The sequence below is a fragment of the Aotus nancymaae genome, unplaced genomic scaffold (assembly GCF_030222135.1).
Source record: "Aotus nancymaae isolate 86718 unplaced genomic scaffold, 86718_ANA_hifiasm-v0.15.2.pri h1tg000059l, whole genome shotgun sequence".
NCBI lineage: Eukaryota > Metazoa > Chordata > Mammalia > Primates > Aotidae > Aotus > Aotus nancymaae.
The window spans coordinates 66,535,289-66,559,238 of NW_026988473.1; positions in this window are offsets into that span (position 1 = coordinate 66,535,289).

Consider the following 23,950-nt stretch of genomic DNA (forward strand, 5'->3'; position numbering starts at 1 on the left):
ACTTGATCTTATATGGTGAGCCATTGGAGATTTCTGAGAAGAGGAGTGTATTTATCTTTGTATTCCATGGTGTGTGGCACATTGCCTTGTTCTTGGTAGCACTTTTTAGCATTTGTCACTTTCCTGGCACAAGAGGGGACTCTGGCCCCCAACCTGATGCCATGCTCTGTTTACACAGGAAAAAATAATTCCCCATGCTCTTGCGTATAGTAATTTTCTTGCCAGCCTCTCTGCCAAGTCCTCCCAGGTCTGTGAGTAATTTTTCTCTTTTAACTGAGGCCAAATTGCTGCCTCCATGTTGTTGTCACTGCTACAGATCCTACTAATTTCTTTTTTGAGAACAGAAGACAAATAAGTGCTGGTCCAGTGGAAAAAGCATTAGCCTGGGAGGCTTAAGGAACCAGAATCCTAATCCCCACTCCACAAGTACCTAGAGTGTAACTTTGGACTGTATTCCATCTATACAATGAATAGATGATATCTACATTCCCTTTCAACTTTTTGAGTGTCTGATTTTAAGTACAGGGTCAACCCTCTTCAGCCAGGCCAGAGATGGCTATACCTGCAAAGTTCTGCTTTACCATGTGACAGAATAATTCTTTGTGATTGTAATCTGTGTTTTATTCTCCCTGTACTTTGCCTCACATCCCCACATTCCACCTCCTCCTTACCCATTCTAGGAAGATTGCCAGGAATGATTGCATCTCTGCCTAAAGGGAGTTTTGTGCTGCTAAGTTAGAAGCAGAAGTTGCTGAAGAAAATTCTCTCTGCCAGTGTTCTTTGAAATCCTAAATGCACTGAAGATACTGAGCTACTTGTCCCACTGGAATGCAGAGAAAAGAATCTCTTAGTTAGGATGACCTCTTAGTTAGGATGACCACGAAGCTTCTGAAGAAGGACATTTTTGAATACAAGGTAACATCATTTAGAATTACCCTGGTATACCAGGCATAAACCAGGATGGTTCATGGCAAACTGTGTGATGTAGTCACCCTTCATCACCATCAAATTCAAGAAGAAACATAACCTTACTTACCACTCTCTTGTATGGACATCACTTATTCTTCACTCTTTTTCCACTGAGCCCAGATGAGCCTAGAACCCCACTCAACATTGGGTTCCTGACACTCACTACTCATCCATTAGTGTTGACCCTTGAGTTGATATATTTTTATTACAGTTATCCTTGTAATAAAAGCCGAATGTCGTGGATACCATGATGCTCTGCCCCGATCCCACCTAGAAGCTGATGAACCTATCCCCTAGCTGCTAAGCTGGCTGGCCACTGATGGCTTACAGCTGGCCCCCTCATGAAGCATTGACCTCTGTTGAAGGAAACTGGATTGCCCAAGTTCACTCTTTCCCAGGTGCACCAGAGACCAATGCCTGGCTGATGCAGGGATACAAAGGCAAAACCCCTCTTTCCTCAACTTGGGTAGAGCTGCAAAGGGTATTTCAGCACCAGAGTTTCCCATGGCATAAGCTCAGGCTGATACCAAGTCAGTTTCTCTTTTCATCCAATCTTGACTTACATACATATGTGTCCTTTAAGAGTCCTCCTCAATCAACCTGCACACAAATCTCCATTTCAAGGACTGTTTCCAGAGATCCCTGACTAAGGAACCAAATCACCCCTGTGCTATTAGCAGGAAGTAAATTCTGAGGTTAACTTCCTAATTTCTACCTTAATAACATGGGTCAATTAGCATATATTTATTGAATTTAATTGAAATTGGTTTAAAACTGCCCTGGAAAATGCATATCCCTTCACTCTCTACACTCAGAAAAGTGCAAGTCCTCTCCCTCTTTGGTCTCTAGTGGAAACATTAGCTTAGAGAAACAGGATTGTTACGTGGTCTCACAGCCATGTGGAGGAGACAGCAGACCTGAGTTTTACTTCTGCTTTTGCCACTAACACTATGCTGTACACAAATTACTTCTTTTCTTTAGGTAGGTCCAAATTTACATACAAAATATGGGAATTACCAAAAAAAAATCCAAAATTTGGAAATGAGGCAGAAAGTTTAGTCCTATTCTTTCAATGTTATACAGGAAAAAAGAACACCCAAAGATTGTCTAGAGGAATGTATTTCATTCTTCTATTTGCTACTAGATTCAGTAAAATTATTTGTTGCTTGGTAGAGTTTTGTCTGGTAGATATGCAAATAATTTCTGTCCATGGAACAGATAAGTATCTCAGTTCTTTGTAACCAGTGAATTTATCTTAACATTGCATATATATGCAATGTTATATAGGTATATATATGCAATGTTTTATATATATATGCAATTATATATATATATATAGAGAGAGAGCAGACTTCTTAAATGCTCTTTGAACCAGTCCTAACATTTTAGTGGTTCTCTAATTAATGAGTTAGACAATTTTTTACATGTGGTCCACATTATATTTGCCTAAGAATAATGATTTCTTCTTTTTGAAAATGTACTTCCACAGGCCTGATCTGCTCCATGATACTGGAAGACATCCACACACCCACCTTGAGAACTCAGAGTCTCATGGTACTAATGTATCACAAAGGCATCCAGGACACCCTTCTGTAGACATCTTTTGGACCATCTTAACTTTCAGAGAGTACTTAGCAATACCAGAGTAACTGCTGCCCCCATGCTTGATCTCCGTGTGGCTGAGGCGGGGCCGGGAGAAAGAACAGCACAACCAAGACTTCCTGAGAGGGACTTTCCCATAGTTTCCCAAGGTCTGAAAGACATAAACATTATCAGAGCTGCGATTCAAACCTGGGCTGGTCTAGCACTGAAGGCAGTACCTTAACTACCATTCCTCATACCATCATGCTATGTCTCCGGTGCCAATATTCCCACCATATCACATGTGCCCAGTACATAGAAATTCCATGCATACCCCACACAATTAAAAGTTTTAAAGTACAGTTATTTCTAAAGAATCAAATTTATTTGATGAACCTCAGTTCAGAGCACTGGAAAAGGCAGACATCCTAGAGCCAAACAGGTCTATGCTGCATCCTATCTTTGCCATTTAGTGGCCAATTAGCAGTGTAACCTTGAACCAGAAATGAAAGCACCTGAGCTTCAGTTTTCTCCCCTGTCATATGCAAATAATCCTCATAGGCTAGTTATAAGGATTAAAGTAGAAAAGGCATGTGAAGGCGCTTAGCATGGAGTCTAGCCCAGAGATGCCCCCACCCACTACATCTTTCCTTCCCCTCTCAGAGGACCTGGAGGGCTTTGAGGGCTTGGCTGTGCTGCAGCTTCTCCCAGCCCCCACTGCAGGCACACAGTGATCAAGGGATGGGAAAATCGCTCTGTTCAAACAGGTGTCACTGTTCTAAACCTACAGTCTCATTTCCTGATCGTGTCTTAATCTGCTCATCGGTGGTGAAAGTTGATTTCTTGCACATTCTTGTATCAGTGGGAATTTCTGCCCTTGGCTGACAGGCATTATGGGCTGTCGGTGGTGAAAGTTGATTTCTTGCACATTCTTGTATCAGTGGGAATTTCTGCCCTTGGCTGACAGGCATTATGGGCTGGCTTTGACATACAGCCCTACAGGGCCTGAACAGCCCCTATTCTTTCCCAGTCCTGAAAGGGAGCTTTGTGCCAAGGATTCATTAAACTGCACTGCACAGCCCCTTCCTAAATGGGGCTCAATAATGAACAGTCGATTTAACTGGAAAAGCTGCTGGAGCTGTTAAATTAAAGGGAAATAAAGTGCACTTTAGGCTCAGTCTGCCAGAAGAAATGGTGACCTAAAAGGAAAATCTTCATTTTTATTGAATTGCAGTTTTTTTAAAAGTCTAAAATGTCCAGGAAGCTTCACCATGACAGGCAATGAGACATAAAAGCTCAGAATGCAGGCTTGAGATAGTGCCTGCTTTTTGTTCACCAGAGTCATCCCACAGTGAATCTTAGGCTCTTAGAGGATACCAAGGAATGATCTAATTTTGAGAAGGAAATAGGAGGGGACTCTGTTATGTGCCACAAGAAGTATTTGTTTCAAAAAATTTAAAAATATTTTGTTTAAGACTAGGCTTTCACTTTCATTCTTTGAACATTTGAAGGAGCAAAGGCCATTCTTTTCAGTTTCTCTGCTATTTCAGGGGTAAGAAATATCTCTCAGAGGAAATCCAGTTGTTTCTTCTCACATTACAAATCAGAGCCGTATTTGATATGAGTATTTTGCTCTGAAATCTGACTCAGTAGCCTCTCTTAGATTTTAGATTTTCACAAGTAGGTGTAAACGCTCCAAAGAATTTTCTCTTCAACTTCCTCTTCTAAGTTATAACTTCTTAGCATGATGACAGAACTTTCACTGATACATGGTGAAATGCTATGATTTCCAATAACTCTTATGTGCCAGAAGCAAAAGCCACTATGCTTTGGCAGAAAAAATAACCATATGGTGATCTTAGCTTTTCTCTACTAAGCTGCCATGAGCTGGAAATTCTTCTCAACATGGCTCTCTGTCCTTCGTCCATCTTCAAATCCTTAAATAGCCTGTTCCAGGGCATATTACAGATTTTATTACCTTAGTCAAGGTCTTTTCTGGCTTTCATCTTTACAAATATTTTTAACATCAAAAATGACAGTCATTTATCACAGGGAATTTAAGGAGAAATCTGAAAAGCAGCATGAAAAATACAAAGGTCCACTTCCACCCTCCATTGTTCAGGGTCACTGGAATCCAAATACAAATTTTCAGTTGCAAAGCCCTATAGAAAAAGCAAAACTTCCTTTCTAAGAAGCTGTATACTCTCTTTCTAGAACCCATTTCATTTTCATTTTGAATTCTAAGCCATCAGTTTAGTTTTTAGAATGCAGCATCAGGCAATTTAAAGTCTTCTTGAAAATATTCTAAAATTTAAAAAATAGTTCATGCATGTCTTTATTTTTAATAGTAACTATGATGACCCACTAAATATAATTGTTTTATCCTTTATCCATCTAACACAGATGAGTCACGGTTGACCAATATAAATCATGGGCCCTCCACAACATAAAATTCTGGATTCATAGCAAAACTGCTTCCTGTGACAACTTCTAGGAGAGACTATGTCCAAATCTACCCTAATGGTTACCAGAGTCTTCATCTGCATCAGACCAACACATAAAGTTTTATTCATCTTACATTAAAAATTGCCAAACTCTAGAATAGCTATGCCATTCTTTGTGAATTCTGTGCACCTAATTACAATTTGACATTTAGCTGTGGGGAGAGTATTCATTAGAAAATGCATATACAACCAGTCCACCTTCTGCATATGGCATCAGCCATTCAAATGCACTCTTCCAGTCATGACCTACCCCTACACAAATAATCATCAACCTATTCTAAAGACATTTAGCCTTCTAAAATGGGAGATAAGAGGACTTTGCAGATCTGCACTGATTGGTCTACAGTTAGACCACAAGTTAAGGAGATTGTTGGCATGTTATAGCTTGCATAGAGAAAAATGGCTGGGAGAGGATGATGATGATCAAAATTAAACCATGACAGAAAGGATGCTTCCGTAGGTTCAGAACATTCTTACACCACTGAGTGGGAGGGAAAAGCCCTTTTTTAAAAAATCAGTGCATAATCCTTCTACGGAACGAAAAGAAGGTATCCTCAGTGCCTGACAGATAGTATGACAGGTAGAGATTTAATAAATATTTGTGACTGATGTAAAAGCAAAAAGAGAAGAAAGGGAAGATAAGGAAAGCAGTGGTGGAGGGAAGGGAATGAGAGACAATGGAAAGAGAATGTTAGCCCAGGGAAAATTAGAAACAACTTTCTTCAAATAATTAAAGTACCACATTGAGAAAGAGATTAGACTTATTATTTCAAAAAGCAAATACTTTAGCTGGAAGCCATGAATTAAAAGCTAGAAGAAAAGAAATCTTAAACCAATATAGTGAAGAAATTTATCACAGAACTATCTAAGCATGAGATCAGTGATCTCAGAAGGCAGTGAGTTCCCTGAATTAAAGATAATCCAACATTAATTAGGTATTTTATCCAAGGTATTTTGTAGAGGTAATTACAAATTCCAGATAATAAATATTGGTCCTTGGTGTCCAATATCTGATAGGTATTTTTCAAACACATACTGTTCTCTCTACTTATTCCCTTTCATTAAATCTTGGCAACCATGCCTGCTCCACATTTGCAGGGCCTGAGGCAAGAGTACACATGCATGAAGGCCCACATACCGAATGTCTAAATAAAGTTCTATATCACACTAACAAACTGTGAAATAAAATATATTCGAAGGTTACAGTTCCAGATAAGATGGAGTAAACACACTTCACTGTGTCTCTCTCACTGAAGGTAACTATTAAACCTGGACAGAATACACAAAACAGCTATGAGGACTCCGAAGTAGTAGGTAGATTAAAAGAAGACCAGAATCTGAAATGTCACCAAATTCACAGTGCGTTTACCATTTTTTTACCTTCAGTATTCTCCAGACTGGACTCACAGTCTGAAAATTGGAAGTAAACAGTGTCATGGATGGAGAGCACTAGAAAAATTATTCTATTCTGGTTCAAGGAGCATCTTACTCAGTGAAAGTGGAGGAAATCCCCCTTTTTCTTTTCCTTTTTTTTTTTTCCTCTCATGTCTAACCGCCAAGCAGTCTGCCAGTGGTGATGGTGGCACCAAGGTCAGTGGCAACAGTCATAGAGGACCTGCAGGCAAGTAAAATTTTGAAGGATGGGGCAATTTTCCTTCCCAGTCAGAGCAACTCTGTTCCTAATAAAGTGGGACAAGCTCCATTGCTCTCTTTTTCTCTCTGTCCTTCTGACACTTGGGCCTGGAAATGGCCACAGTCATAGCAGAGCAAGATAAATAAAGCCCAGCTACCAGAGGGCTGGAAAAGGGATCCTGGAAATGGAAAAATACCAGGATCATAGATTGTGGAGAGAGAGGAGCTTTGGCAAAAGTAACTTATTCTAAAAAAAAAAAAAGAAAGTTCTCAAATCACCTAAGTTTCCACCTTAAAGAAAAAAAAAACTAGAAAAATAGGAGTAAAATAAGGCCAAAAGAAGCAGAAGAAAACATATTTATAAAAACAAAATTCAACAAAACTGAAAACTGGAGAATAGAGAAAGTCATTGAAATCCAAAGTTGTTTACTTGAAAATATTAATAGACTTTATGAACACCTAACAATGCTGACAAATTAAAATGAGGGAAGACACAAATTAATAATACAAGAAATAAAAGTGGGGATATATCTATAAATTCCATAGACATTAAAAGGATAATAAGAAAACACTACAAACCATTCTATGCACATACATTCAGTAATTTAGATTATATGGATGAAGCCCTCAAAAATCACGATCAAAACTCACTCAAGAAGAAGTAAGTTTAATAGCCCTGTAGCTATTATAGAAATTAAATCTATAACTTTAAATTGTCTGAAAAAGAAATCTCCAGACTCAGAATTTCACTGTTAAATTACATCAACCATTTACAGAAGAAACAACATTGATTCTATAATTGCTTCCAGAGTGTAAAAGAGAAAGAATCACATCCCAAATTATTTTATGAGACCAGAATTATCCTGATACCAAAACCAGACAAAGACAGTAGAAGAAAAGAAAACAGACCAATATCCTTCAGGAACATAGACACAAATCAAAATCAGCAATAGTTTTTTTATTATCATTATACTTTAAGTTCTGGGATACATGTGCTGAACATGCAGATTTATTACATAGGTATACACATACCATGGTGGTTTACTGCACCCATCAACCCCTCATCTACATTAGGTATTTCTTTTAACACTATCCTGCCTCTAGCCCTCCACCCCCAAATAGGCCAGGGTGTGTGATGTTCCCCTCCCTGTGTCCATGTGTTCTCATTGCTCAACTCCCACTTATGAGTGAGAACGTGCAGTGTTTGGTTTTCTGTTCTTGTGTAACTTTGCTGAGAATGATGGTTTCCAGCTTCATCTATGTCCCTGCAAAGGACATGAACTCATCCTTTTCTATGACTGCATAGTATTCCATGGTGTATATGTGCCACATTTTCTTTATCCAGTCTATCCTGGATGGGCATTTGGGTTGTTTCTAAGCTTTTGCTATTGCGAACAGTGCTGCAATAAACATACGTGTGCATGTGTCTGTATAGTAGAGTGATTTATAATCCTCTGAGTATATACCCAGTATTGGGATTGCTGGGTCAAATGGTATTTCTGGTTCTAGATCCTTGAGGAGTCGCCACGCTGTCTTCCAGAATGGTTGAATTAATTTACGCTCCCACCAACAGTGTAGAAGCATTCCTATTTCTCCACATCCTCTCCAGCATCTGTTGTTTCCTGACTTTTTAGTGATCACCATTCTAACTGGCATGAGATGGTATCTCATTATGGTTTTGATTTGCATTTCTCTGATGTCCAGTGATGATGAGCTTTTTTTCATATGTTTTTCATGTATCTTGGCAGTGCAACAGTGGGTCAGGGTGAGGAAGGGGAGGTGTAGTGGTCCATGATCAGGTGTCAGAGCCCAAGCAAGGTGAGAGGTATTAACCTTGGGAGGCAGCCTGATTTGGGCAAGGAGGAAGTTCACTGGAGTGGAGCTCACTGTAGAGTGTCAGAGCCAGAGCACAATGAAGAATGGGGTATGACATAATTTGTCCAATCTGTATTTCTCTTAGGTCAAGTAGAGCTGCATAAGTTCATTTGTCCATAGTTAAATATTTTGATTTTTTAATTGATTTTTAATTGACACACTGTAATTGTGCATATTTATGTGGTACAATTTGATGTTTCCATGCATATATATGTTGTATAATAATTAAATCAGTTTACCTCTCATCTCATGCATTTATTATGTCTTTGTGGTAAGAACATTCAAAAACCTCTCTTCTAGCTATTTGTAATGTATAATACCTTACTGTTAACCGTAGTCACTCTACTGGGCAATAGACATCAGAACGTACTCCTCCTATCGAATTGTAGCTTGTACCTGTTGATCAACCTCTCCCCATCCTTCCCTTCTTTGCTCCCCTCCTCACCCTCAGGTATTCAGTGTTATACTATTCCACCCTCTGCTTCTATGATGTCAACTTTTTTTTTTTTTAAGATTCCACATATGAGTTAGATCATGTGGTATTTGTATTTCTGTGTCTGGCTTATTTCATGTAACATGATGTTCTTAGATCTATCTATGTAGTTGCAAATGATAAGATTTCATCGTTTTATAGCCAAATAGTATTCTATTGTGTGTATTTATCACATTTTATTTATTCATTCATTCATTCCTGGAGACTTATTTTGATTCTATATCTTGGCTATTGTAAACAGTGCTGTAATAAACATGGAAGTGTAGCTATCTCTTTGAAATACTGATTTAATTCCCATACAATCCAGCAGTGTGATTGCTGGATCAGATGGTAGTTCTATTTTTTTATCTAATCTGGTTTATCTTTTCGTGTATTTTAAAAAATATGTTGAGATCAAGACCATCCTGGTCAACACGGTGAAACCCCATCTCTACTAAAAATACAAAAATAAGCTGGGCACGGTGGCGCGTGCCTGTAATCCCAGCTACTCAGGAAGCTGAGGCAGGAGAATTGCCTGAACCCAGGAGGCGGAGGTTGCGGTGAGCCGAGATCGCGCCATTGCACTCCAGCCTGGGTAACAAGAGCGAAACTCCGTCTCAAAAAAAAAAAAAAAAAAAAAAAAAATATATATATATATATATATATGTTATTTATTTTTATTTGTGCTTTTATTATTTTTGATAGATAATAGTTGTACATATTTATGGGGTACAATGTGATATTTCCATACATGTTTACAATGCGTAATGATCAAATCAGGGCAATTAGTATATTCATCCCCTCAAATCTTTATTTCTTTGTATTAGTAATATTCAAAATTCTCTCTTCTAGCTATTTAAAAATATCCAATAAATTATTTATTATAGTCACATTATGGTGCTAAAAATAAATAATATATTTTTAAAGTACATAAAGAGATAAACCAGATTAAGTTAAAAAGAAAGTAGAACTACCATCTGATCCAGCAATCACACTACTGGATTGTATGGGAATTAAATCAGTATTTCAAAGAGATATCTGCACTAATAGAACTAATTCCTCCTAACTGTAATCTTGTATCTATTAACCAATCTCTCCCCATGCCCCTACTGCTTACCCTTCCCAGCTTCTAGCAACAATTATTCCACTCTCTACTTCTATGAGATCAACTTTTAGCCTCCTACACATGGGTAAAAACATATGGCATTTATCTTCCTGTGCCTGATTTATTTCAAGTAACATAATGTCCTACAGGTGCATCCAAGTTGCCACAAATGACTGTATTGCATTATTTCTTATGGCTAAACAGTATTCTATTGTGTATATATACCATATTTTCTTTATCCTTTCATCTGTTGATGGACAATTAGGTTTTTTCTATATTTTGGCTATTGTGGCTAGTAACGTAAAAACAGGTGCAGATATCTCTTTGACATACTGATTCTCTTTTCTGTGGATATGTATCCAGTAGTGGAACTGCTGGATCATATGGTAGTTCCATATTTAGTTTTTGAGGACCAAGAACTTTCCACATTGTCTTTCATAATGGTTGTACTAAGTTACATTTTCAACAGTGTAAAAGAGCTCCCTTTTCTCTGCATCCTTGCTAGTGTTTTGTTTTGTTGTTGTTGTTGTTGTTTTTGAGACAGAGTCTCGTGCTATTGCCCAGGCTGGAATGCAGTGGCACAATCTCAGCTCACTACAACCTCTACCCCCTGGGCTCAAGCAATTCTCCTGCCTCAGCCGCCCAAGTAGCTGGGACTACAGGCATGCACCACCACGCCGAGCTAATTTTTGTCTTTTCAGTAAAGACAGTGTTTTACCATGTTGGTCAGGCTGGTCTCAAACTCCTGACTTCAAGTGATCTGCCTGGAGTAATTAGGCATCATGTCATAAGTTACACTAAGATATTTGGTAGTGATGTGACATCATGTCATAACATACTCTCAAAAGGTTTGCACCCACAAAAAGAATCTTTGTATCATATCCACAACTCTTTGGTAAGTTTGTGATTATTTTGAAATAAATAATAATCTAATAATAATAAAATGGAGATGATGCACCTCGAATCTTATGATAGTGTGTTGTCATGAGGTGTAAAATGTCAAGGGTATCAAAATGAACAGATCATTTGACAAGCCCTTCAATCAAGGCACTGTGAAGTCCACCATCCCATCCATCTCATTAAGAAATGTGTTTCCAAATATGATTTTATCTCTGTTTAATAATCACTAATTAAATTGCCTAATATTTACTCCAAAGAATAATATGAATAAAGTAGAAAGACAATCCACAAATACGAAAAAAATTTTAAAATCATGTATCTTTAAAGATATTTGTATCCAGAATATATACTAACTCTTACAATTCAACAATAAAAAGGCAATACAGCTTTAAAATGGGCAACTGAATTGAATAGGCATTTCGCCAAAGAATTATAGACCATTTGTGTATACAAATGGTCTATAAGCATAGGAAAAGATATTCAACTTCATTGGTACAAATAAAACAGCAATTAGTTATGACTTTATATTATCTAGGATAGCTAACATAAAATAAGAAAGACAATAACAAGTGTCAGCAAGAATGTGGAGAAATTGAAACATTCACACATTTCTGGTGAGAATACAAAATGGTGCAGCCACCTCAGAAAACAGTTTGGCAGTTTCTAAAAATATTAAGCATGAAAGTTTTAGAGGAGCAAGATGATGGACTGGAAGGCTCCACCAATCATCCTCCCCATAAGGGCACTAACTTAACAGCTATCTATACAAAACAAGCACCTTACAAGAACCAAAAATCAGGTGGGCCTTCACAGTACCTGGTTTTAACTTATCACTGAAAGAGGCACTGAAGAGTCAGAAGAAAAACAGTCTTGAATCACCAATACCACCCCCTCACCCATCACCCAGCAGCAGTGGCGTGGTGTGTAGCATCATTCTGTGCACTAGAGGGAAGGAGAGAGCAGCAACTGTGAGACTTTGAACTCAGAGCTGCCCTATTATAACAGAAAACAAAACCAGAACAAACTCAGCTGATGCCTGCCCACAGAAGGAGCATTAAACCAGCCCTGGCCAGAGATAAATCACCAAGCCCAGCAGTCCAAAGATAAGTTCTGACAAGCCTAGCCACTGTGAGCTAAAGTGCTCTGGGGCTCTAAATAAACTTGAAAGGCCATCTAGGCCACAAGGACGTCAACTCCTATGTGAGTCCTAAGACTGAACTGGGCCCAGAGCCAGTGGACTCTTAGTGAGCATGTAACCTACTGAGACACCAGCAAGGATGGCTGGCATCACTCTTCCCCTCACCCAAGGCTGCATAACTCATGGCTCCAAAAAGAACCCTTTCCTCTGCTTGAAGAAAGAAAAGGGAAGAGCGGGGAGGGCTTTGTCTTGCATCCTGGATGCCAGCTCGGCCACAGCAGGACAGGGCGTTAGTCAGAGTCAAGAGGCCTCTGTCACAGGCCTTAGATGCCAAATGGCATTTCTTCAAATACCCTGGACCAGAAGGGAACCCACTGCCTTGAAGGGAAGGACCCAATCCTGGCAGCATTCATCATCTGCTAACTGAAGAGCCTTTTGGCCCTGAATAACCAGCAGCAATACACAGGTACTATATTGAGGGCCTTGGGTGAGACTCACAGATTTGAAGCCTTCAGGTGAGACTCTGCATATTTCCAGCTATGGTGGCTATGAGGTGAGATCCCTTCCATATGAGAAAAGTGAAGCAAAAAGTAAAGGGTACTTTGTCTTGCACCTTAGGTACCAGCTCAGCCACAGGGAGGTAGAATACCAGCTGGGCTCTTGGGGTCCCCAGTTCCAGGACTGGGCTCTTGGATGGCATTTCTGGACCTGCTATGGGCCAGAAGGGGGCCCACTGCCTTGAAGAGTGAGTTCTAGGCCAGGCAGCATTCTCCACAAGCTGATTGAAGCACCCTCAGACCTTAAGAGAACATCAGTGGTACTCTGGCAGTACTCCCCATGGACCTGTGAAGGCAGTGGCAACAGGTGAGGCTCCTCTGCTTTTGGAAAGGGAAGGGAAGAGTGGGAAGGACTGTGTCTTACAGTTTGAATGTCAGCTCAACAGCAGTACAATAGAACACCAGGTAGACTTCTAAGGTTTTTGACTCTAGTCACTGCCTTTCACTTCCAGATGGCACCTCTGGACCCACCTAGAGCCTCAGAGAGCTCACCACCCTGAAGGGAAGAACACAGGCCTGGCTGGCTATGCCACCTGTTGATTGTAGAGTCCCAGGACCTTGAGCAAACATAGGCCATAGCTAGGGAATGATTACAGCAGGTCTTGGGAAAGACCCAGTGATGTGCTGGCTTCAGGTCTTAACCAGTGCAGTCCCAGTAGTGGTGACCACAGGGGTGCTTGAGTCACTCCACTCCCAGTTCCATGTGGCTCAAAAGAGAGAGAGAGAAAGAGAGAGAGACAGAGAGACACTCTGTTTGGGAGATGGTAAGGGAAGAGAACAAGAGTCTCTGCCTGGTAATCCAGAGAATTCTTCTGGATCCTGTCCAAGACCATCAAGGCAGTACTTCTACAAGTCTGCAAGAACCATAGTGTTACTAGACTTGTGGTGCCATCTAAGGCAGTCACAGCTTGGATCATAACAACCAAGTCCTTTTGAATATCTGGAAAGCCTTACCAAGAAGAACTGGTACAAACAAGCCCAGACTGAGAAGACTACAATAAATACTCAACTCTTCCATGCCCAACACAGACGAACATCTAAAAGTTTCAAGATACCCCAGAAAAACATGACTTCTCCATATGATCTAAATAAGGCATCAGGATCAATCCTGGAGAAATAGAGGTATGTTACCCTTCAGACAAAGAATTCAAAATCTGTTTTGAGTAAACTCAAAAGAAATTCAAGACAACACAGAGAAGGAATTCAGAATTAAATCAGACAAATTTAACAGAGACTGAAGTAATTTAAAAGAATCAAGCAGAAATTCTGGAGCTGAAAAATGCAATTGACATACTGAAGAATGTATCAGAGTCTCTTGCTAGCAGAACTGATCAAGCAGAAGAAAGAATTAGTGAGCTTGAAGACAGGCTACTTGAAAATACACAGAGGAGACAAAAAGAAAAATAATAAAAACCAATGAAGCAAGCCAAAAGGATCTAGAAAATAGCCCCAAAGGGCAAATCTAAGAGTTATTGGCCTTAAAGAGGATATAAAGAAAGAGATAGGAGTAGAAAGTTATTTAAAGAGACAGTAACAGAGGACTTCCCAAACCCTGAGAAAGATATTAATATTCAAATACAGGAAGGTTATAGAACACCAAGCAGATTTAACCCAAAGAAAACTGTATCAAGGCATTTAATAGTCAAACTTCCAGAGGTCAAAGATAAAGAAAGAATCCTAAAAGAAGCAAGAGAAAAATAACAAATAACATACAATAGAGTGCCAAAACATGTGGCAGCAGACTTTCAGTGGAAACTCTATGGACCAGGAGAGAGTGGCATGACATACTTAAAGCACTTGAAGGATGAAAACTTTTATGCTACAATAGTATATCCCATGAAAATATTCTTCAAACATGAAGAAAAAAATAAAGATTTCCCAGACAAACAAAAGCTGAGGGATTTCATCAACACCAGACCTGTCCTACAAAAAAACGCTAATAAGAGTACCTCAATCAGGGCTGCACGGGGTGACTCACACCTGTAATCCCAGCACTTTGGGAGGCTGTGGAAGGAGGATCATGAGGTAAAGAGATCGAGACCATCTTGGCCAACATAGTGAAACCCTGTCTCTACTAAAAATACAAAAATTAGCTGGGCATGGTGGCATGCACCTGTAGTCCCAGATTCTTGGGAGGCTGAGGCAAGAGAATCACTTGAAACAGGAAGTCGGAGGTTGCAGTAAGCCGAGATTGCACCACTGCACTCCAGCCTGGCAACAGAACAAGACTCCGTCAGAAAACAAAACAGTACCTCAATCAGAAGGAAAATAATGTTAATGAAAAATAAGAAATCATCTGAAGATACAAAACTCACTGGTAATACTAAGTACACAGAAACACAGAATATTAATACACTGTAGTTGTGGTGTGTAAACTAATCTTAAATAGAAGTAAATGATGAACCAATCAAAAACAATACAACAACTTTTCAAGACATAGTACAATAAGATGTAAATAGAAACAACAAGTAATTAAAAAGCAGGGGGACAAAGTTAAGACATAGAGTTTTTATTAGTTTCCTTTTTGCCTGTTTATTTGTTTAAGAAAATAGTGTTAACTTGTTATCAGCTTAAAATAATGGGTTATAAGATAATATTTGCAAGCCTCATGGTAATCTCAAACCAAAAAAAAAATACAACAGGTACACAAAAAAATAAAAATCAAAAAACTAAATCATATCACCAGAGAAAACTGTCTTCACTAAAAGGAAAACAGGATGGAAAGAAAGAAGGAACAGAAAGCCACAAAACAACCAGAAAACAAATGACAAATGGCAAAAGTAAGTTTTTACTTATCAATAACATTGAATGTAATGGACTAAATTTTTCAGTCAAAAGACAGAGTGCCTGAATGGATTAAAAACAAGTAAGACCCAGCTGGGCACGGTGGCTCACGCCTGTAATCCCAGAATTTTGGGAGGCCAGGGCGGGCAGATCACAAGGTCAGGAGATCAAGAACATCTTGGCCAACATGGTGATACCCCATCTCTACTAAAAATACAAAAAATTAGCTGGGCGTGGTTGCATGCACCTGTAATCCCAGCTACTCGGGAGGCTGAGGCAGGATAATTGCTTAAACCCAGGAGGCAGAAGTTGCAGTGAGCCAAGATTGTGCCATTGCACTCCAGCCTCGGTGACAAGAGCAAAACTCCATCAAAAAAAAAAAATAGTCTGTTGCCTACAAAATACACACTTCACCTATAAGAAATACACAGACTAAAAATAAAGGGATGGAAAAATATATTCCATGCCAATAGAAACCAAAAAAAGAGCAGAAGTAGTTATACTTACATCAGACAAAATAGATTTCAAGACAAAAACTACAATAAGAGACAAAGAAGGTCACTACTATATAACAATAAAGGGGTCTGAATTGCTAAAGAGGATATAATAATTTGAAATATATATGCATCCAACACTGAAGCACCCAGATGTATGAAGCAAATATTAGAGCTCAAGAGAGAGATAGCCTCAATATAATCATAGCTGAAGACTCCAACACCCCACTTTCAGCATTGGAAAGGTCTTCCAGACAGAAAACCAAAACAGAAACATTGGACTTAATCTGCACTATATATCAAATGGACTTAATAGATATGTACACAACATTTCATCCAACAACTGCAGAACAGAGATTCTTTTTCTCAGCACAAAAATTATCCTCAAGGATAGACCATATGTTATGTCACAAAACAAGTCTTAAAACATTCAAAAAATTGAAATAATATCAAGCATCTTCTCTGACTACAATGGCATAAAGCTATAATAACCAGAAGAATTTTGAAAACTATAAAAATGCGTGGAAATTGAACAATATGCTCCTGAATGACCAGTGAGTAATAAAAAAGGAAGTGGAAAAACATTTTTTAAACAAATGATCATGGAAACAAAACACAAAAACCTATGGGATACAGCAAAAGCAGTACTAAGAGGGATGTTTATAGCTGTAAGTGCCCACATCAAAAAAGAAGAAAAACTGCAAATAATCAACCTAACAATACATCATCAATAACTAGAAAAGCAAGAGCAAACTAAACCCAAAATTAGTAGAAGAAAAGAAATACTAAAGATCAGAGATGAAATAAATGAAATTGAAATGAAGAAAACAATACAAAAAAAATCAATCAAAAATGTTTTTTTTTTTTGAAAAGTTAAACAAAATTGACAAAGAATTAGCCAGACTAATAAGAAAAAAGAGGGAAGAACTAAATCATAGATGAAAAAGGAGACATTAAAACTGATACTGAAAAAATTCAAAGGATCATGAGTGGCTACTACATGTCATTAAATTTGAAATTCAGAAAAACATGACAAATTCCTAGACATATACAACATACCAAGATTAAACCATGAAGAAATCCAAAACCTGAACAGACCAATAACAAGTAATGCAATAAAAGCTGTAATAAGAAGTCTCCTAATAAAGAAAAGCCCAGGACCCAATGGTTTCACTGCTGAATTTTACCAAACATTTAAAGAACTAACATCAATTCTACTTACACTATTCTGAAAAATAGAGGAGGAGAGAATACTTCCAAACTCATTCTGCAAGGCCAATATGACTTTGTTATTAAAGCCAGACAAAAACATATTAAAAGGCCAGGTGCAGTGGCTCACACCTGTAATCCCAGCATTTGGGGAGGCTGAAGCGGGTGATCACCTAAGGTCAGAAGTTCAAGAACACCCTGGCCAACATGGTGAAACCCAGTCTCCACTAAAAATATAAAAATTAGCTTTCATGGTGCTGGGTGCCTATAGCACTGGCTACTCCGGAAGCTGAGGCAGCAGAATTACTCAAACCTGGGAGGTGGAGGTTGCAGTGAACCGAGACTGTACCACCACACTCCAGCCTGGGTAACAGAGCAAGACTCCATCTAAATATACATATATATAAAATTAAAAACATGTTTAAAAAAAGAAAAGTAGAGGCCAATATCTCTGATGACTTTTTTTTTTTTTTTTTTGAGACAGGGTCTCCCTCTGTCACCCAGGCTGGAGTGCAATGGCATGATGATCTCAGCTCACTACAGCCTTGACCTCCCAGGCTCAAGCAATTCTCCCAACAGCCTCCCAGATAGCTGGGACCACAGGTGCATGCCACCACTTCCAGCTAATTTTTTTGTGTTTTTGGTAGAGAAGGAGTTTCACCATGTTTTCCAGGTTGGTCTTGAACTCCTGAGCTCAGGTGATCTGCCTGCCTCTGCCTCCCAAAGTACAGAGATTAGACATGTGAGCCACCATGCCTGGCCCATCTCTGATGAATATTAATGCAAAAATCCTCAACAAAATAGTAACAAACTGAATTCAATAATGCATTCAAGAGATCATTCATTACAACCAAGTGGAATTTATCCCTGGGATGCAAGAATGGTTCAACATATGCAAATCAATCAATGTGATACATCATATCAACAGAATGAAGGACAAAAACTATCTGATCATTTTTATTGATGCTGAAAAGCATTTGATAAAATTCAGCATCACTTCATAATAAAAACCCTCAAAAAACTGGGTATAGAGGGAATATGCCTCAACATAATAAAATCCATATATAACAGACTCACAGCTAGTATCAAACTGAATGAGGAAAAACAGAAAGCCTCTTTTCTAAGATCTGAAATATTATTAGGATGTCTACTTTCACCACTGTTACTCAATATAGTATGGAAGTCCTAGCTAGAGCAATCAGACAAGAGAAAGAAATAAATGGCATACAAATTGGAATGGAAGAAGTCAAATTATCCTGGTGTGCAGACTACGTGATCTTATATTTAGAAAACCCTAAAGACTCCACCTAAAAACTATTAGAACTGATAAATTCAGTAAAGTTGCAGGATACAAAACCAACATACAAAAATCAGTAACATTTCTATATGCCAATAGGGAAAAATCTGAAAAAAAAAAAACACAAGAAAGTAATCCTATTTACAGTAGCCAAAAATAAATTAAATAGCTAGGAATTAAATTAACCAAAGAAGTAAAAGATCTCTAATAGTGAAAACTATAAAACTTTAATGAAAGAAATTGAAGATGACACCAAAAAAATGAAAAGATATTCCAAGTTCATAGATTGGAAGAATCAATATTGTTACAATGTCCACACCACTCAAAACAATCTACAGATTTAATGCAATCTTTATCAAAATAGCAATGACATTCTTTACAGAAATAAGGAAAAAATTCTAAAATTTATGGGGAACAAAGAAAACCCAGAATAGCCAAAGCTACCCATAGCAAAAAGAACAAAACTGGAGGAATCACATTAATGACATCAAATTATACTACAGAGCTAGAGTAACCCAAACAGCAAGATACTGGCATAAAAACAGACAGACAGACCAATGAAACAGACTAGAGAACCCAGAAACACACCTACAGTGTGAACTGATTTTTATCAAAGGTGCCAAGAACATACACTCTCTTAGAGAAAAGGCTTTTAGTTTTTCCCTGTTCAGTATGATACTAGCTGTGGGTCTGTTAGATATGGCTTTTATGCTCCAGGACATTGATCTGGACAAAAATTTCTTCAGTAAAACCCCACATGTAGAGGCAACCACAGCAAATAAATAAATAAACAAATGGGATCACATCAAATTAAAACCATCTGCACAGCAAAGAAACAATCCACAAAGTGAAGAGACAACCAACAGAATGGGAGAAAATATTTGCAAAGTATCCATCTGACAAAGGATTAATAACAAGAATATATAAGGAGCTCAAACAACTCTACAGGAAAAACAATTCTAATAATCTGATTTTTAAATGGGCAAAAGATTTGATTAGACATTTCTCAAAAGAAGACATACAATGGCAAACAGGTATCTGAAAAGGTGCTTAAGATCATTGATCATCAGAGAAATGCAAATCAAAACTACAATGAGATATTATCTCACCTCAGTTAAAATGGCTTTTATCCAAAAGGCAGGCAATAACAAATGCTGGCAAGTATGTGGAGAAAAGGGAACCCTAATACACTATTGGTGGGAATGAAATCAGTACAAACACTATGGAGAACAGTTTGGACATTCTTCAAAAAACTAAAATAGAGTTACCATATGATCCAGCAATCCCACTGCAGGTTATATACCCAAAAGGAAGGAAATCAATGTATCAAAGAGATATCTGCACTCCCATGTTTGTTGCAGCACTATTTGCAATAGCCAAGATTTGGAAGCAACCAAATGGCTATCAACAGATGAATGGAAAAAGAAAATAAGGTACTTATACACAATAGAGTACTATTCAGTCATAAAAAAAGAATGAGATCCTGTCACTTCCGACCACATGGATGGAACTGGATGGAGGTCGTTATGCTGAGTAAAATAAGTCAGGCACAGAAAGACAAACATCACATGTTCTCACTTATCTGCAGAATCTAAAAATCAAAACGATTGAACACATGGAGATAGAGAGTAGAAGAACTCTTACTAAGAACTGGAAAGGGTAGTGGAGGCGTGAGGAGGAGTTGGGGATAGTTAATGGGCACAAAGAAAATAGAATGAATAAGAAATAGTATTTGATAGCAGTGCAGGGTAACTACAGTCAGTACATAGTTTAATTAGTTATTTTAATTTTAAAATAACTAAAAGAGTACAATTGGATTATAACACAAAGGATAAATGCTTGAGGGGATGGATACCTAATTTCCATGAAGTGAATATTACGCATTGCATGCCAGTATCAACCCATCTCATGTATATACCTACTATGTACCCACAAAAATTAAAAATTTTTAAAAATTCTTAAAATGATTAAATTGTAAAGTTAACCCCAACCAACAATCCCTATATAAAATAGTGGTGATCAAAAACACAATAAATAACCAATTTTGGCAAGTGTATGGAGAAAAGGGAGCCCTAGTACACTGTTTGTGGGAATGTAGATTGGTGCAGCCATTATGGAGTACATTATGGAGATTTCCAAAGAAATTAAAAATAGATCTACCATACAACCTAGCAGTCCCTCTCTTCAGGGTATATACCCAAAGAAGATGAAATTATTACCTCATGAAGTTACTTACACTCCCATGTTCATTGCAGAATTGTTTACAATAGCCAAGATATGGAGACAACCCAAGGGTCTGTCAATGGATGATTGGATTTTTTTAATTGTGATTATATAACATATATATACATATATATGTGTGTATGTGTGTATATGTGTGTGTGTGTGTATATATATATATATAATAATGGACTCACTCTGTCACCTAGGCTGGAGTGCAGTTGCACAATCACGGCTCACTGCAGCCTTGACCTCCTGGTTTCAAGGAATCTTCCTGCTTCAGCCTCCCTAGTATTCAGGATTACAGGCATGTGCTGCTATGTCCAGCTAATTTTTCAATTATTTTTTATGGAGACCAGGTCTTGCTATGCTGCCCAGGCTGGTCTCAAAATTCCTGACCTTGAATGATCCTTTCTCCTACCTCAGCCTTCCAAAATGCTGGGGGATTACAAGTGTGAGCCACCACGCCTGACAGATATATATAGAGAGAGAGATATAAATTGGTTCTTATGCTCTTAAAGTATATTTCTGGCTGAAGCTGGTAAAACATATAGAGCTATATGTAAACCAGGCTGGAACTTTCTTCCTTTGTCAAATGGTCATAGGGAATTCCCCATGAAGCCATGGGTATGGGCTTAGAGAAAGTTAGTGACACAATAGTAGGTACCATGAGAGTCTGAATCACATAACTTGCTTGTGCCTTCAGGTGCTGCTAAAGCCTAGTATCATATAAATAACTTTTAATTGATGATAAGATGCATGTCCCAGTTTCTTTAGGGTATTTACAGAGACCTCGTCTATACCAAAAATTAAAAAGAAAAAAATTAGACCAGCATGATGGCACAGGCCTGTAGTCCCAGCTACCCAGCTACTTGGGAGGCTGGAATAGGAGGAGGACTGCTTGGGCCTGAGAGACAAGGGTTGCAGTTAGCCAAGATTATGCCAGTGCAATACAGCCTGGGTGACAGAGTGGGACCCTGTCAAAAAAAAAAGAAAAGCAAAAAAAAAAAAAAAAATATTTTAAAAAAAGAGTGAAAATGGTGGAAGGAGAAAAAATAGTTAACATATACTAAAATACACATCCAAGCAATGAATAAAATATAATTACTATAGTCTCATTTCTATAATTAATCACAGGGCCATAGTTGATTTTTATAACTTTCTTATTCCACTAACTTCCCATACTTGTTTCCCTGAGCCATCACTGAGGTTGATCGAGGTTCATAACCTTGTGGAATAATCCAAGTCTTCATGCCTAAGGAGTCTGAATCTTTAACAGTCCTACCTTTATTGAGTCACTATAGTGATCTTAGAGAATCCCTAGGTTTCAGATTAAATTCTGTTTGTTCCACCATATAGCAGCAATCCAGTTTTACTTCTGCAATCAGAATCAATTACCTCAGCCACAGGTATCACACTCTTCTTTATGTTAGATCAGTAACACAAGGAACCCAAAATAGAGAAGTGATAGTCTCAACTTCCGATTCAATGGAACCATTGCATGTCCCCTGTTGAAAGCATTCCTTCCCTGTGTGTTAAGCCCTCTAAAATCTGCAGTGGCCAAATGTATCAAGATGGAATGAAAAACATTTCTGCAAGTGGGTAGTGAAAGGATAAACTCTCACTTTTACCCCTCGATTTTCAGCCCTGTGTATTTTAGGTATGAGAAAAACAGCCTCATATATCAGACACTGGATCAGCACATATTGAAAATCACAGGATAGCACCCAGCTTCCAAAAGTGTTCCCCAGCTGGGCCAGTTGTAACTGGGCCATTCTACTGTCCTATAATGTCAGCTGCTTCAGAGTAATGGGAAACATGACTGCATAAGGAAAACAATGAATACCATGAGCTAGAGCCCATATGCTCACTGCCATCAATAATTATTTCCTTGCACAACAGCAATGAAGGGTAAGATGTTGTGATAGTGAATAAGGCCTTTGATAAGTCCATAAACAATGGAGCTGGCAGAAGCACTGAAGGAGGAAAAGCTAATTCATATCCAGAATGACTGTCTATTCTAGCAAGAAAACGTGTTCTTTCAATGATGGAAGGGACCATAAAGTTAACCTGCTGCCAGGTGGCTGGTTAGTACTCCCAGGGTATAGTGTCAGGTCAAGCGCTCAGCATTGGTCTTTGCTGTTGGGCATTTGGTTATGGTAATAGGTAGTTCAATCTTTGGGAAGGGAAGTTCTATGTTGTTAAGTTCATACACAACTTCAAGCAAGCATCAGAGTGGCTGGGAAAAAAATGACTAAGTTCTACAAAATTGGGTTCTTGTGCTCCTAAAGTATATTTCGGGCTGAAGCTGGTAAAACATATAGAGCTATATGTAAACCAGGCTGGAACTTTCTTCCTTTGTCAAATGGTCATAGGGAATTCCCCATGAAGCCATGGGTATGGGCTTAGAGAAAGTTAGTGACACAATAGTAGGTACCATGAGAGTCTGAATCACATAATTTGCTTGTGCCTTTAGGTGCTGCTGAAGCCTAGTCTCATATAAATTACTTTAAATTGATGATAAGATGCATGTCCCAGTTTCTTTGGGGTATTTACAGTTTTAGCAGTGAAAGTTCCACATTCTGAGAACCTGTTCAGTCTCAGGCAAACTGGGAAAATTGGTTACCCTAGTTGCTGCACACATCCAGCTTTATAGCTTGGAATAAATGACACCCATTTCATAACGTGCAAGTTCACCAACAATTTCTCTTAGAGTCCCATGGTCTTAAGTTTTCACTAGGGCCTGATAGCAATCCAGAAGCTGTTCCCCAAAAGGAGAAGAGAAGAGTAATTTTCCAGAGAAGGTATGGCTTTGCTCTAAAATTCTAAGGACCTACTGTGAGTTATTTTAGGAGCTTGCCACAGCCTCTGTAGTATTCAAAAATGTCACATTCACTTTAAGCATCATTAGCTTGGCTGGACTGTAGCACCCAAGTAGTAAAGTTTCTTTTTTTTAATGCTACACTGATTTTATTCACAGTATGTAGACATTTCCAAAATATTTCTATGAATTCCTAATTTATGGTGAATATTTTTCTCTATTTTTTAAAGGAGAAATTGATGTAAAACTTTTTGCACAGGCTCACTGACTTCAGTGAAGATGTCAAAAGTCAGCTAATTTAGTTGGCCACCTCTAACAAAAATTATATTTCAAAAATGACCTATTTCCAAAAATCATTGAAAGAGATGGTAGCAATACCCCCAAAACAGTGC